The 15468-nt window shown below is 40.7% G+C and overlaps 1 protein-coding gene across 1 annotated transcript in view; it reads left to right on the top strand.

Annotated features, from left to right (window-relative positions):
• Positions 1–15468, top strand: part of cdk14 (cyclin dependent kinase 14) — a 433611-nt gene that overhangs the window by 25776 nt on the left and 392367 nt on the right. The window lies entirely within an intron of this gene.

Consider the following 15468-nt stretch of genomic DNA (forward strand, 5'->3'; position numbering starts at 1 on the left):
AATTTGTGGGCATGGTGGTTCTACCTCTCATCTCAAAGAAGTCCTTTAGGGTTAGTTGCTGTCACAAGGGTTCTGTCCTGCCAAATTAGTTTCTGGGCAGTGCAACTCACACACAGTAAAGACAGCAGTGAAAGCCACAACCAGATTCACTCTTGGCATGCCATGTTAATTTCTCTCACTTTAATAGTGAGATGTTGGGCTCTATTTTCACAGACTGGGTGAGGCGGGGGGTGCAGCGCAGCTGCGCTTCGCCAACTGGGTGTGGCCAAATGGATTTTGCAATTTTGGCACACCATGTGCTGTGGCACAAGTACTCCGCCGTTCCTCCTACCAGCGCAAGGGAGGAGAGAAGGCATGGAGTGGGTTTGACACAGCCGATTCACCTTAAACCAATCAAATGAGCCCTTGTCCTCACCTTTAAAATGCGCTGCACGAAGGCGTAATGAAAGTTTACACAACTGACATGGAGGAATAGAGCAGCAGCAACACACACTCAGGACAATGAGGCCAGTCTTGGCTGCTGGAATGTTGCTGGAGCTACCTGCCATCCATCTATCCACCCATCCATCCATCCATGCATCTGTCCTTACATTTGTCTTCCTCATTCCCCTTTCTTTCCATTACCTACCTGCCTCGCATCTCTCTTTTTCCAGCCCTGTCGCCGTCTGTTAAAGTTATTGATTTTTATGAGCAAATATAATTTTAACTGTGAAGCCCCTATTTTTAATGAATGTTTTTACCTCAAAGGATAATCCTCACCATATTCATATAAATACATGTTTTTTTTTTGCAACTTTCGACTCCATCACTTACTGATGCAACAACATACTAGAGATTAAAACAAAATATGTGTGGAATCAGGATTTCCACTAGAAAAAATTGGCACTGGACAATGTGACCGGCAGGTTTTTTTTTACCGGACAAATGTTTGAAATTCCGGTCAAATATTATCTGAATTTATTGAGCTTAAAATTATATGCAGGCTATATAAGAATGATATCAAGGCATGTCAATTTACAGTGTAATCTTTATATTGAAAAGTAGGCTATATCAAATAAAATGAGTGCCGTCAATTGACTCACGTGCGTAACTTCTAAAATAAATACATATTGCACAAGCCTTCAACATGAACATTGCATACAATTGCAACCAATTGCAACTACAATTTGCAAACAAAAAAAAAACTGGCTCATACCATTTTAATAACGCAGCGTGCTGCCAACTTGAAATCAAATAGATGCAATAAAAACTTAATTCAGCAGCTGAATTACAGTTTTTCTCCATTGGTTTGGCTCATTTCTTGAAACAGAAATGACATTCTCAAAATAACATGGACAAAACTCCAAAACTCTTGGCAATTGTTCAAAACATACTGGAACTTCTCATTCATTTCATGAAATTGCAAATGGCTTAGTACATGTCTCAATGTCTCAGTACATCTTTGCAAATGATTAAGTACAGTTAGCCTACAGTTAGCACAATTTCCAAGTGAATAGATCTTGTTGATCTCAACTGACTGTTGGGTTCTCAGTCTAATGGTTGTTCTCTCCAAAACATGTCAGCATCATTTCATTGTATAAGTCATCACATGCACAATAGTCTGTTCAATTGTCAAAATTAGTCAAGAACATAATACCATGAATAATATCATATATGAATCTCTTGGAACATTTGATAAATTGTTTACAGTTTTTTTCAATCATTTTTTTTCAGTATAATGAAACTGGGATCCACTTTGTCATCATCTTCACTTCCAAACCACAGCAGAAGTTTTCTTTGTTCATACCTTTTCATTGGATTCACACATTTTTCATGCTCTTTTGCACAACAGTTCTCACATGTGTCATTTACATGGCCCTGACTCCACTGACTTCACTATGGTAGTCAAAAGCAAAACATCTGCTCGCAGCTGATAGAAATGACCTGCATCACTGTGAAATCACTAGTGCACCTGCATCACTACCTTTTCCACAAATCACCATTCACCAATCAATCAGTATACACCTACAAAAAAGGGGCCTATAAATTATAATCTGTATTTTTTTTTCAACTCCTTTGAGTTTTTCTGTGTAATACTGTATGTGAATTACAGTATTTCAGTTTTTGCCATCAATACAGTAAAATTTCACTTCAAAGTCTTTCTGAGTTTGGATGCAATCCTTTACTGTAAGTTCACATTTGAATGTGTAGCACACAGAGGAACCTTGTTCACACTGACAGCTGTATTTTGTATTCTGTTGTCAGCTGTGTTACAGTATAGTAGAGCTGATTGAAGGAATCTACTCATTTGGGCAGAAGTTGAGTTGTTTGAGGGAAATATTGGCTTTTGCTACTTGCTTTACAATATGTAACTATGTAAATTGTCAAAAAAAAAAAAAATATGACTGCAATACACACAGGAAAAAGTAAGGTTGAACCTGCTCAGCCTGAAAAGGGTGTGTTGCATTTTGGTGTTGAGTATGAAGTGAGTGAGTGGCTGGATTCACTCGCTTGACCACTACCCAATTGTATTGGGTAGTGACAAAATGTGCTTTGCTGCATGTTTGAAATGTTTTGCCATGGTAAGAGCCTTTTGCAAACAAAATGTGTCATTTTGGGAAGAGCGCCTCTTATGAGGCCGATGGATTTACTGTTTTGATACCAGGGTTTCTGAGTTGACAGAGGAGGTAAAGCGATTGAAAAAAATTGTAATCGTTACAATTTCTTTGGCAGTATGAGTGCAATGTGTGATGTCAAACCTTGGAGGTTACTCTTACCGTAAAATCCTTTTTTTTTTTTTTTTTTTTCTCAGTTTTATACACAATTGTATTCTGTTAGCTAGACAAAAAAAAATTAGTACAGTAACCGTTGTCAGTGAAGGACTGGGCTAAGACTGAGAGGTGGACATGAGGGATATTTCAGTGGTCCTCTGCCATAGTGGCAAAACATCTAAACATTTTGACTTGCAGTGCTTACACAATGCCAAAGGGACGATGCATTTTGGGGGCACTGACTATTGATATGAGAAAGAAACTTCATTTTGACACGAGTGAACTGTTTTGGGAGAGATACGCACTTTTGCAGGTGAACCATGGTGTTGTGCTGAACCATTCAGGTTATTTTGGCAAAAGCACCAAGAGTGTTGAGAACGTCTGTTTCAAGAAATGAGCCAAACTTGTTCTCCCCCAGGCGACTTCGCTGCGCTGTTTTGATCCGGTTCTGCAGAGAAAAACCTCTCTCTCTCTCTGGTACACTGGAGACAGGGATCACGCAGGCTATTTTTTAAAATAAATAAATAAATAAAATTACATGGAAATTGACTGTTTTAATAAAATTCAAATTGTGCTTAGAGGGAATATTTTCACCGGACATTTAAAAATTACCGGACTTTGGCAGATTTTACCAGTCATAGTCCGGATAATGGAAACCCAGTGTGGAATACTTATACATATGGAAGAAGAACTGTGTAGTTAACACGAGCAGCGCCAGACACCACGACTGGAAAAAAGACATCACCGTACTGGACACATTGTTTGACTGACAGGTGATCAGGTTGGGTTTCCAGGGTATCTACGGGGTTGTAAAAGGTAGTAAAAGGTACTAAATAAAAGGAGCCCAAATTAAGGCCATTGAAAGGTAGTAAGGTAACTAACACAATTTTAATTGGTATTAATTTTTTTCATCATCCCTTCAATATATTATGACTTTTCCATTGATGCTGATTTTTTTCTTTACAGTTCATTTAATTAAAGAAATATTAAAACGAAAAATATGTACGAGCAGGACACCAGGACCTGTGTCGGCGTTGATAGCCAATCAGTGATCCTGACTGCATTTGCCACCCCTTAGGGTGTACGCGATTGGTTCAAAGCCGCATGTTGCGCTCATGCAGGGTCTCAAAATGTTAGTGTGAGCAAGCCACTTGCTGAAATGGGAAAATGTAAGTTTTCACAGCTCTGAGCAGTGCTGTAAACTAGCGGTTGCCACTCGCCAAATGCGGCTGAAATATTCCCTTGGCGAGTTAATTTTGGAGGTCTACCTGCCACGGGGCGGGTAAATATTTGCACCAAGTCATGTAATAAATTATGCAAGAGGTGGCTTTAAATTCATACGGTAGCTAACGTTAGCGCTTGACTGGTGATGTTTGTGTGTCACACTTCAGCAGCTCCCCGTAGCCTGTCGGCTAGTGCTAGTGATCTGTTTGTTGTATGTCACACTTAAATAGCTCCCCCGACGTCGCGTGACATGTTGTGAGGTTAGCCCAGGGTTTGCCTAGCCATTTCAGAAGGACGACACGCAATGACCTGGGACACACTGTCAGATCTCCTGATGGTCCAATTCTGCTCCCCAGACATCAATGAGTTTGATCCGAGCAAAGCTGTGATGCTGTGGCACATAGGTGGAAATCCCAGGGGAGTCAGGGGGGACAAGACCCCTCCATCCATAAAGTTGCCCCCCCTCCAAAAAAAAACATTGTTAACACTAATAAATATTTTTCAATAATATAGTAATATTCAATGAAAGTACAATGCAAGCGGTGCTAATTATAAATGTAAAACAGTGTGCTTTTAAGTGTTAAAAAGTTATGACCCCCCCTTGCCTCAAAGTGGTTTGGTCCGCATCCTGTTACCGCAGAGCGGCAGCTTGGTAACTTTCAGTCAGTCCGTCAGCCTGAGAGGCAGCAGCCTAATGATAACTAGCAGGAAAACCTCCTCAAGTGAAAGCCAGTGAGTCATTTATCACACCACTTGTTCACCAAGCACAAGGTTGTAATATGAAAAGCGATATTTTCCCTGCTTGGTCCAAAACCTGCCTCTTTCAGCTCACTGTTTAAGCTAATAGCTAATGATTGTTTCCAAGCTCAAGCGAGTGCAGGACAGTGAGGGAGAGAGAGGACAGACCACAGGAGGAGCAAAGACTGAGCTTTTTATTCTTTCAAAAAGTCTGTCAGGATATTAATGTCAGAAATAGTTCATATTTTACTGATAGTTACTGATATTTTGAATTTTGAATTTGAACTATTTCATCAGAATACTTTAATTTCCCCCTGGGGATCAATAAAGTATTCTGATTCTGATGAAATAGTTCATATTTTACCGATATTTTGAATTTGTCTCTAGATATGATTGGATTGGAAATATGATCTGATTGGAAAACTGAACACTCTGGGCATCAGTACCACTCTCTGCAACTGGATACTGGACTTCCTCACAAACAGACCCCAGTCAGTTCGCATTGGCAGTCTCTCCTCCTCCACTCTAGTGCTCAACACCGGAGCCCTGCAGGGCTGTGTGCTCAGCCCTCTCCTGTTCACGCTGTACACCCACGACTGCATCCCCCGACATGGGGAGAACTCTATTGTGAAGTCCGCAGATGACTCCACCATCATCGGCCGGATTTCTAACAATGATGAGTTTTCATATTGGGAGGAAATCAACCATCTTGCAGAATGGTGCTCAGAAAACAACCTACTGCTCAACGTCAGTAAAACCAAAGAGCTGATATTTTTGGGCAAAAATGAATCGTAGGCAACTGGACTTGTATTTGTCTTAGGAAGACGTTTCGCCTCTTATCCAAGGGGCTTCATCAGTTCATGCGCATCGGTCTTTCTAGTCCGCACTAGTCTGACAAAGGCAGTGGGGTAAGGTCCAGGTATTTAACCTTTGTGGGAGTGTCCACCCTAATGCCTGTGGGTGTGTTCATGCAGGCACTGGTTTCACTTGACCCTTGTTGTGGTCTAGTGTTAACGACAGTCATTGTTGTGGTCTAGTGTTAACGACAGTCGTTAGGTGCTGGTTTCACTTGACCATTGTTGTGGTCTGGTGAAACTACAGTCGTCAGAGTCAGGTGAAACCCTGGTGAACGACGATCGTTGAGAGTCGTCTGAGGTTAATTTGTTGAACCTCCTGGGTACTGATGAAAGGGCAACATTATAGATTGGAGATAGGTGGTGCCGCAGACCCCCTCCCCTGTTGAGGGATGGTTTTTCCACTTTCACATATTTGGCCTCTTTTACTCCTCTCTCAAACCATCTATCCTCCCTGTCCAAAATCTTAACATTGCTGTCTTCAAAGGAGTGTGCCTTTTCCTTTAGATGTGAATAGACAGCTGAGACTGGACCTGAGGAGGTTGCCCTTCTGTGTTGAGCCATGCGCTTGTTGAGTGGTTGTTTTGTTTCCCCAATGTATAAGTCCTTGCATTCCTCACTGCATTGGACGGAATATATCAGGTTTCTCTTCTGATTGTGTGGTATCCTGTCTTTAGGGTGAACCAGTTTCTACCTTAGAGTGTTTCCGGGTTTGAAACATACAGGGATTATCAAATGATGACCCCATATATGTGAAAGTGGAAAAACCAACCCTCAACAGGGGAGGGTGTCTGCAGCACCACCTATCTCCAATCTATAATGTTGCCCTTTCATCGGTACCCAGGAAATAGAAATGGAAATAGAACAGTGAGCAAAGAAAGATTATTGCTTTTTATTGCTTTTAATAGCATTATTTAAAACATATGAACATGCTGAGCGCTCAACGCTGTACGGCAAGTTTCAAAGGAGCGTAACAGAGAAAGAGGGTGTTACAGTTGTGCCAGACAGCAATTTTTTCATGTCCCCCCCAACAGTTACTCTCAGAAATTTTGCTGTTTGTTGCCCCCCCCCCAATAATGAAATGGGATTTTCACCCCTGCTGTGGCACCAGGACTCTGTCAGAGGCAGGTGGCCTAACTTCATGGATGGACCTGACGACTAGAGATGCCATGTTTTAGGTTACCTAGGCATATTAAGGGATGTCTGAGGAAATATGACTGCCTTTTTGTTTAAAAATGCCATTTTGTTTACAAAAAAGATTTATTTTATTTATAAAGGTTACTTTGTTCTATTAATATTTACAGTTACAGTTAGTAATATTTACAGAGTTAATGTAAATAAAAGTAATTGTTCATTCCCCCCAAAAAAAGCTGCTGCTCAGTGCCGTGTTGGTAGTAAAAGATATTTGAAAGGTAGTAAAAAAGGTAGTAAATTCAACTTGAGGATTCCCGGTATAAACCCTGGTTTCCATGACGCATGCCAAACGGTGCCAATCTCCTTTGATCTGACATCAGTTGTGACGGGACAGTCGATATGGAGATACATTTATGTGCTGATTGAGATTATAGCATTGAATAGTGGTTTTTGTGGGTATTTATTGCATTGTTAATGTGCCTGACAATCTGTGAGGTTTTGGTGATGTGTGCACACTGCCCACTGGTCAGCCAAAATTCCACTACGCCAGCCCCGCTGAGCCTTGCACCAAAAGTAGACATGGTTTTAGAAGCTTTGGGCGCACCTCGGCGAAACATTTTGGCACAAAAATGTCACTGCGCCAAGCTGAATCTGTCGACACCTCCCCCTGCTGCGCTGCCACTCCCATCTCAGTGCACGTTGATCTGCCAAAATACAAAACTGTGCACCCCTTGGGTTGCGCTGGTCCAAAATAGCTCTGCGCGGGGTTCGCCTCACTGCGCCACCCTGCGCTGCGCCAGGAAAATAGAGCCCGTTACGTTTAATGTGTTGATGGGGAAATTCAGCTTGGTTCCTCTTCTGAGTTTAAGTAACAATGATTTTCCACCAGTGCTCGACCCAGAATCTAGATTGGTACCTACAGCAATACCCTTGTTTGAAAGATAGTGTTTAAACATACTGGTTTATAAGCTTTTAGATCCTTTGATCATCTGCATTGTATGCAAAAGGCAGTGGTAAGGCACTGCTTAATGAATTAGTGATAAGTGACAAGGATGCTTTGTTTCAGTGTTCCAGACACAAGGCAGCTTTTATTTAATCAGGCAGTCCAGTCGAAATCCTGAACCACCTTTTCTTTTCTTTTCTTTTCTTCTTACATCATGGAAGATGAGAAATTTGCTTTAAAATCATGTGCCTTGTTTTGTCCACTTAAAAGGCCTATGTAACAGAAACTTACTGGTTTTGGAGACAATAGAGGTATGAGGCACTGGGAGCAATTAAAGGACCATACCAGTGATTTTGAATGTTTGGTCCATTCTCAATAATTTACCCACTTTTTTCACTGCGACAAGCCATTTTGCAAATCATGACAGGGGACTAAGATTTCACAACAGATAATTAAAATCCCTTCATTTTTTTAGCACCCATCTTATACTGTTCTGCTTTGTTGACTAATGATACTGTCACTATTCATAAATCATGGAACTAATAATTGGCTTTGTAAAGCAAACAAACTGATTCTAATTGTGATTGTGATTGTGATTTTTTTTTTTTTTTTTTTGGCAAGTGGGCAGCTCTCAGTCTGTCCGTTCACACCTGGCATTATGGAATATGGAATGATGAATCTCCCACATGCACCTCACCTAAACATGTAACATTTCCTCTTTTTAAGACCAAATGCTTTGGTTGTTTTTTAGGAGAGAGAGAGAGACAAACAAATGGAGACATTCTCACTCACTCTAGCCTCATTTTATTGAGCTCATGATATATTTCACATCTGAACGTTATTATAGGCTTGACCTGATGAAGTAGGTTCAGGCTCAGATTATTTAATTATTCAAGTGGGTTTGAGAGGGTCAGGATCTCTAGTGAGCGGAATAAATCAACCTGAACTTGGTTGACGGTGAACTTTGCTGCCTCTGAATTTTGGTATTATGGTAGAAAGACTCTGTATATTGTTAATACATACTTTAGAGACCTCTCAAAATTTCTCAGATCATGTCTTCAGAGAGGATAAATGGCAGGTAACAAATTGGAGCAATGGTTAAGGGAGGTGTAAGCAAGTGACTGCAGAGGCAGTGCACAAATGGTCACTCGGTGGAAAACTAGTTGGCAAATCAACTGAAACCTCACGGTGCCAAGTGATAAAGTCACTGCAAAATGAGTAGTTTTCTAATATTGACTTCATGTAACAAACCATTATGGTTGAAGGCACAGAATTAATCGAGCATTTTGCCCTTGTTTTGCCCTTATTACATTTGAGGCATGGGGCCCTATCTTGCCCTAACCCTAACCCTAACCCTAACCCGGAGTCCTTAAACCCGTTATTTAGGGTTTTACCATTGCGCAAGAGGCGTTCCACTGCAAAAGTTGCTATCTTGCACACCTGCCGTTATCCCTAAAACACTTGATCTACCCATTACATTATGCATAGGCGTGGTTTGGGCGTTACGCCAGTTAAACCAATGAGTGTGCCAGGTGCCATTGCCTTTAAGAGCAGGCTGCGCTGTGTGCACGTCCACGTGTCCAAGTGGACGCGCATTGAAGCCGCTTGGGCGCGCTCTTGTAAAAGCCCAAATGGGATAGCAGGTGGTTTTGAGGACCCACTATCCGCTTTCACTAACGTGTGTGCTCAAGATAGCAATTGTAGGGAAAGCGAATAAACACGCCCATGGGTATACCTTCAGGTGCAAATAATGGAGTCGGCGTAATGTATAGCAGGTAGTGTGGGCGCAAGATACCGTTTAGGGATAGTGGAAGCTGCTAAATGCGTAATTCACGGGTAGCAGGTAGTGGCAACGGGTAGCACAGTGTGAAAGATAGAGCCCTTGGTGTTCAGAAGCAACACAGCCACACAGTAGTTGCACAAGACCATTGAGCCAACTAGTGACCAATCATTTTAGTGAAACCAAATGAGCTGAAACATCCAAATGAGCGATAATTCCCACCACTACTGTGCTCTGTATTTCACCAACAGTGGGGCCTCCACACACACACACACACACACACACACACACAGGCACACAGGCACACAACACACACACACACACACACACACACAGAGACTCTGAACAGAACAGAGGCAAGACAGTTGAAGTAAAGATAATGTTACTTGAGCTGACAAGTTGGTATATTAGTGTCAGTGAAATAACAGCTTTCCAAAAAGAGTCATTTATTAATGTCACCTGTCTAAAACCAAAGATGGCCAGACATTGCCCCCAAACATCTGAAATTCCACCCAACCTAACAGTGCCTAACAGTGATGAAGATGCTAGAGGCTCTTGTCCAATAATGCAAGAGCTTCTAATTGGTTTTTAATTTAACTGGGTTAGCAGGCCCATTGGGCCCATACACCCCCCCACAGTAGCCAACCTAGGGGAAACATTGAACAGTACTGCTGGCTTTAGGAAAAATAATGTGGACAACCTTATTACAGTGATTAAATACTGGTGTAAAGAATGTTTGAAGTCTCTGAAAGTTCATGGACGAAAGGTAGGAAAACATGCAGTATCATTGGTATGGCACTTTGTAAATAAATAGATTTACGGTAGATAAGATGTAGTATCACAGCTTACCTTCCTTTGAACACTGCAACACATTGCATATACATAGACATAATGGTATATTATGGTATTATATCACTGATTCTTGGGAATTTGGATAAAACAGGTTTCAATTTTGAAAAAAAAAGTGAGTTAAATTACAAAATCTGAAGGTACACAATATTGCCAAAAGTATTCGCTCATCTATCCAAATCATTGAATTCAGGTGTTCCAATCACTTCCATGACCACAGGTGTATAAAATCAAGCACCTAGGCATGCAGACTACTTCTACAAACATTTGTGAAAGAATGGGTCGCTCTCAGGAGCTCAGTGAATTCCAGCATGGTGCTGTAATAGTAATGTAATAGGATGCCACCTGTGCAGTAAGTCCAGTTGTGAAACTTCCTCGCTACTAAATATTCCACAATCAGCTGTTAGTGGTACTATAACAAAGTAGAAGCGATTGGAAACGACAGCAACTCAGCCACGGAGTGGTAGGCCACATAAAATCACAGAGCGGGGTCAGCGGATGCTGAGACGCATAGTGCGCAGAGGACGCCAACTTTCTGCAGAGTCAATAGCTTGAGACCTTTAAACTTCATGTGATCTTCAGATTAGCTCAAGAGCAGTGCGTAGAGAGCTTCATGGAATGGGTTTCCATGGCCGAGCAGCTGCATCCAAGCCACACATCACCAAGCACAATGCAAAGCATCGGATGCAGTGGTGTAAAGCACACCGCCACTGGACTCTAGAGCAGTGGACACGTGTTCTCTGCAGTGACGAGTCACGCTTCTCCGTCTGGCAATCTGATGGACGAGTCTGGGTTTGGTGGTTGCCAAGAGAACGGTACTTGTCTGACTGCATTGTGCCAAGTGTAAAGTTTGGTGGAGGGGGGATTATGGTGTGGGGTTGTTTTTCGGACGTTGGGCTCGGCCCCTTAGTTCCAGTGAAAGGAACTCTTAATGCTTCAGCATACAAAGACATTTTGGACAATTTCATGCTCCCAACTTTGTGGGAACAGTTTGGAGATGGCCCTTCCTGTTCCAACACGACTGCGCACCAGTGCACAAAGCAAGGTCCATAAAGACATGGATAAGCGAGTTTGGTGTGGAAGAACTTGACTGGCCTGCACAGAGTCCTGACCTGAACCCGATAGAACACCTTTGGGATGAATTAGAGCGGAGACTGCGAGCCAGGCCTTCTTGTCCAACATCAGTGTGTGACCTCACCAATGCACTTCTGGAAGAATGGTCAAAAATTCCTATAAACACACTCCTAAACCTTGTGGACAGTCTTCCCAGAAGAGTTGAAGCTGTTCTAGCTGCAAAGGATGGGCCCACATCATATTAAATCCTATGGTTTAAGAATGGGATGTCACTCATGTTCATATGTGTGTGAAAGCAGCCGAGCGAATACTTTTGGCAATATAGTGTATATCATTATAGGCCAAGGTCTTGGCTGTTCAGCAATGTACTGGTGCAACCTCCTCATTTTGCATTTTTTTCATAAAATAGGCATTTTTCCAGTTATTAGGCTACTTTGTTTTTGTCAACACCGTCACTGTAATGTTTTTTTTTTATTATTATTTGAAAAACGTATTTTTGTATTAAAAGAGACTAATACTTAAATAATTCAACAGCACCAAAGAAACATCTTGTACGTATATTCATTTAAAACAAATAAATGCCTCTGACGGTGGTGACACTAATCTGACGGTGGTGACAGTGGCCTCATTACAACATACAATTCCAAAATTTATACCACTCAAGTCAATGGCTTCTTGCTTAACAACTTTATTTAACTATTTGGTACAAAAAATAAGAATCCTGAGCACTGTTATAAGCATTTTTCAGACTTCAGTCATCACTGTCACACAGAAAACCTGACGGTGGTGACGTCTGACAGTGGTGACAAAAACCAACTCTTTCACATGATAAGCATGAGTTGTTCACATTAGCCATCTTGTCTCCCCCATGTTGCTACCTGCATCAGACCTCTTCTTAAAAAGTATACATTTATTCCATAATCTAATCTAATATTTTTTATACAAAAGAGACGGTGTTGACATGTTATGGTTGTGACAGTAGCAGTGTCCAAAATATGAAGAGATTTAAGAGAAAATAGCAAACTTCCAGGAGCCTGAGTGGTCTTGAAGCATGCAGTAGAGCTGAAGGTTTGAAAAGGGATCCTCAGAAATGTAATTGACCTTGTAGTTTTTTTATTATTATTTTTTAAATAAATATCTGACGGTGGTGACGAATATGTGGGACACATTTTGAGCAACCACAAAATAATAGTAAATATTGTTCAAAACTCAGCTAAGAGTTCTGCTTTTCATATCTGAGCTTCATTAGCGCAAAGTTAATAAAATGACACTGCTGTCAGTGTTTAGTGATTAATGAAGTGTGACACTTAGAACAAGTGCTCACACCATGTCGACCATTGCGGTGTAGCTGCTGCTGCACTTCCACACAGGATTTAATTTAGCTGTGATATTATGTATGTTGTGCACAGTGTTGGACAAGCTACTTGGAAAATGTAGTGAACTAAGGTACCAGTTACTCTACATTAAATGAAGCTTCACTACTCTGAAGCTACCCTCCAGAGAAATGTAGCAAGCTAAGCTACAATACAGTGACAACATGCAGCTTAACTATATCAAAACTACTTTTTTTTTTTTTTTTTTTTTTTTTTTTGTTAACATTGAACCAGCTTCATTCCAAGTCATTGCTATCTTTATGATCACTAAAACTGTCAGTCAAACAGATAGTTTGTTCAGTTCAATAGTTGATGAAACTGTGCTCTCTCTGCTTTTACTGCTACAAACCATGGCAACAAAAACAAACAAAATGCTTCACATAATAACAAAAAGCAGGTGATGTGTATATGCTAATGTGCGGAAAGTGTGTATACATGTTAGTGTGTGTGTGCTCAACATCTTTAAACAAAAGCACACAAAACAAGTCACAACATATTCAGCTCTTAAGGTTACTGGAAAATATAGTCATATTTCAAAAGTTGTCTGAAAATATGATTAAAAAAATAAAATTACCCATTCTAGCATGTCACTATAGTTGCTGACATACACACAAGTTCTTCTACTTCTACTAACATCATATCCTTGACAAAGGATTAAAAGGATAGTTCACCCATTTTGAAAATTCTTATGTTATTTTATTTCCCTCCTAGCTGTTCTGTAGGACAGAAGTGGTGCTATCTTCCTCTCATTGTCACTGAGTGCTGGATAGTGGCAGGATATTCCAAATGCTAACTGAGGTGGACTTCCCCCAGGCTAATGTTTTTACAGATACCCGACTTAATACACTCAAAGAAGGTTTAACATCACTTTACAAGCTTTCTGAAACTAAAATGCACATATGACTATGAATTGCATATGGACGATGCTATCGTTTAAATTACTGTTAATGACAGTAACAATATTTTTTCCACACAGACGGTGGATTGCTTGAGTAAGCTTTTATGTATTTTCTTCATTGAACATGTACACATGTTGGAAGACAGTAGCAACTTTCCCCCAAGTTCCTAAAGGCTTGCTTCTTCTTTTCTTCTGCTCTATCACATGCTTCACGTACCTTCTAGGCACCTGCCAGCCACTGTTGTAACTGACGACCAGCATAGAGAGCTTTGACTGCACAAGAAAATAGGTCTGCAATTGATAATTGTTTCATTCATTTTTTTCTTTGAAAATGGTCAACATTTTCATGCCTTTTGGCACGAAAATGTCATTGCGCCAAGCTGAATCTGTTGACAACTCCCCCTGCTGTGCCGCCACTCCCATCTCAGCGCACCTCGGTCTGCCAAAATATGAACCTGTGCACCCCTCGAGTTGCGCTGGTCGAAAATAGCTCTGCGCGGGGTTTTCCTCACTGCGCCACCCTGCGCTGCGCCGGGAAAATAGAGCCCATCGAAGGAACAACAGTTGCATTGACAGTGAATATAAGGTTAGAAAATTTAACATTTTCCCGATTTAACTTCTGGTATAAATTCCACCCCTTCTGATCTTCTGTCCAAATACAGATACAGAAACAGATAATTTTGTTGGTTGAACAGATACAGATAAAACTATAAAATATAGATACAGATAATGATGTCTGTGCATAACCCAAATGAAAAACTTGGGGGGTCAGCCATGTTCTGTGCAGAGAAGAATGGTCCATAAGTATTCGGACAGTGACACTATATTTATAATTTTGCCCTTGTACACCACCACAGTGGATCTGAAACTGAGTAATCAAGACATGATTGAAGTGCAGACTTCCAGCTTTAATTTTAGGGGTTGAACAAAAATATGGCATTAACTGCTTAGGAATTACAGTCAGTTTTATACATTGCCACCCCATTTTCAGAGGCTCAAAAGTAATTGGACAAACTATACATAACAAACACAACTATAATTATAAGGATTATGTTCAGTATTTGGAGGAAAATCTTTTGCAGTCTATGACTGCCTGAAATCTGGAACCCATGGTCATCACCAAATTCTGAGTTTCTTCCCTTGAGACACTCTGCCAAGCCTTTACTACAGCTGCCTTCAGTCACTGCTTGTTTGTAGGTCTTTCGGCCTTCAATTTGGTCTTCAGGAAGTGAGAAGCATTCCCAGTTGGGTTGAGGTCTGGGGACTGACTTGGCTATCAAAGAATATTCCACTTCTTTGCTTTCAGTAACTCTTGGGTTGCTTTCACAGTATGCAAACTGCTGCAAACTGTCCTGTGTTCAGTTTACAAAGCAATGACTTGAGAGTGCAGGTGACCACTGGAAAAAAAAAAAAAGCTGTTTAATCCTGGCAACTGCATGCTTTATTAATGTTTAGGGTCTGTATTTACATTATGATCTGCATTCCTCATACTTCAAATAGCAACACGGTATTAAAGAGGAATATAACCAAATGCAATATAGAAAGCAAAACATTACAATCACTACAAATTATTGTGTAACAACATTTTCTCAAAAAAATGTTATACGATATATATGAACATTTTTACTCAGCAAATACTTTGTCCACATATCCTCTTAATTTTCTGTATGCAGAATGAATAGTTTAAACACCATCATCAAAAGAGGGGGAGATGTGGTGGTATCATAGATACATAAACTGAGACAGAATGTATGACATGTATGAATGTATGAAAAATATCCTTTTTTTCCTTTTTTTTTTAGAAAGTTTAACAAGCTTAAAGGAAGAAAGCACACTAGATTCAGTTTTAGA

The sequence above is a fragment of the Myripristis murdjan genome, chromosome 16 (assembly GCF_902150065.1).
Source record: "Myripristis murdjan chromosome 16, fMyrMur1.1, whole genome shotgun sequence".
In the NCBI taxonomy this organism is placed as follows: Eukaryota; Metazoa; Chordata; class Actinopteri; order Holocentriformes; family Holocentridae; genus Myripristis; species Myripristis murdjan.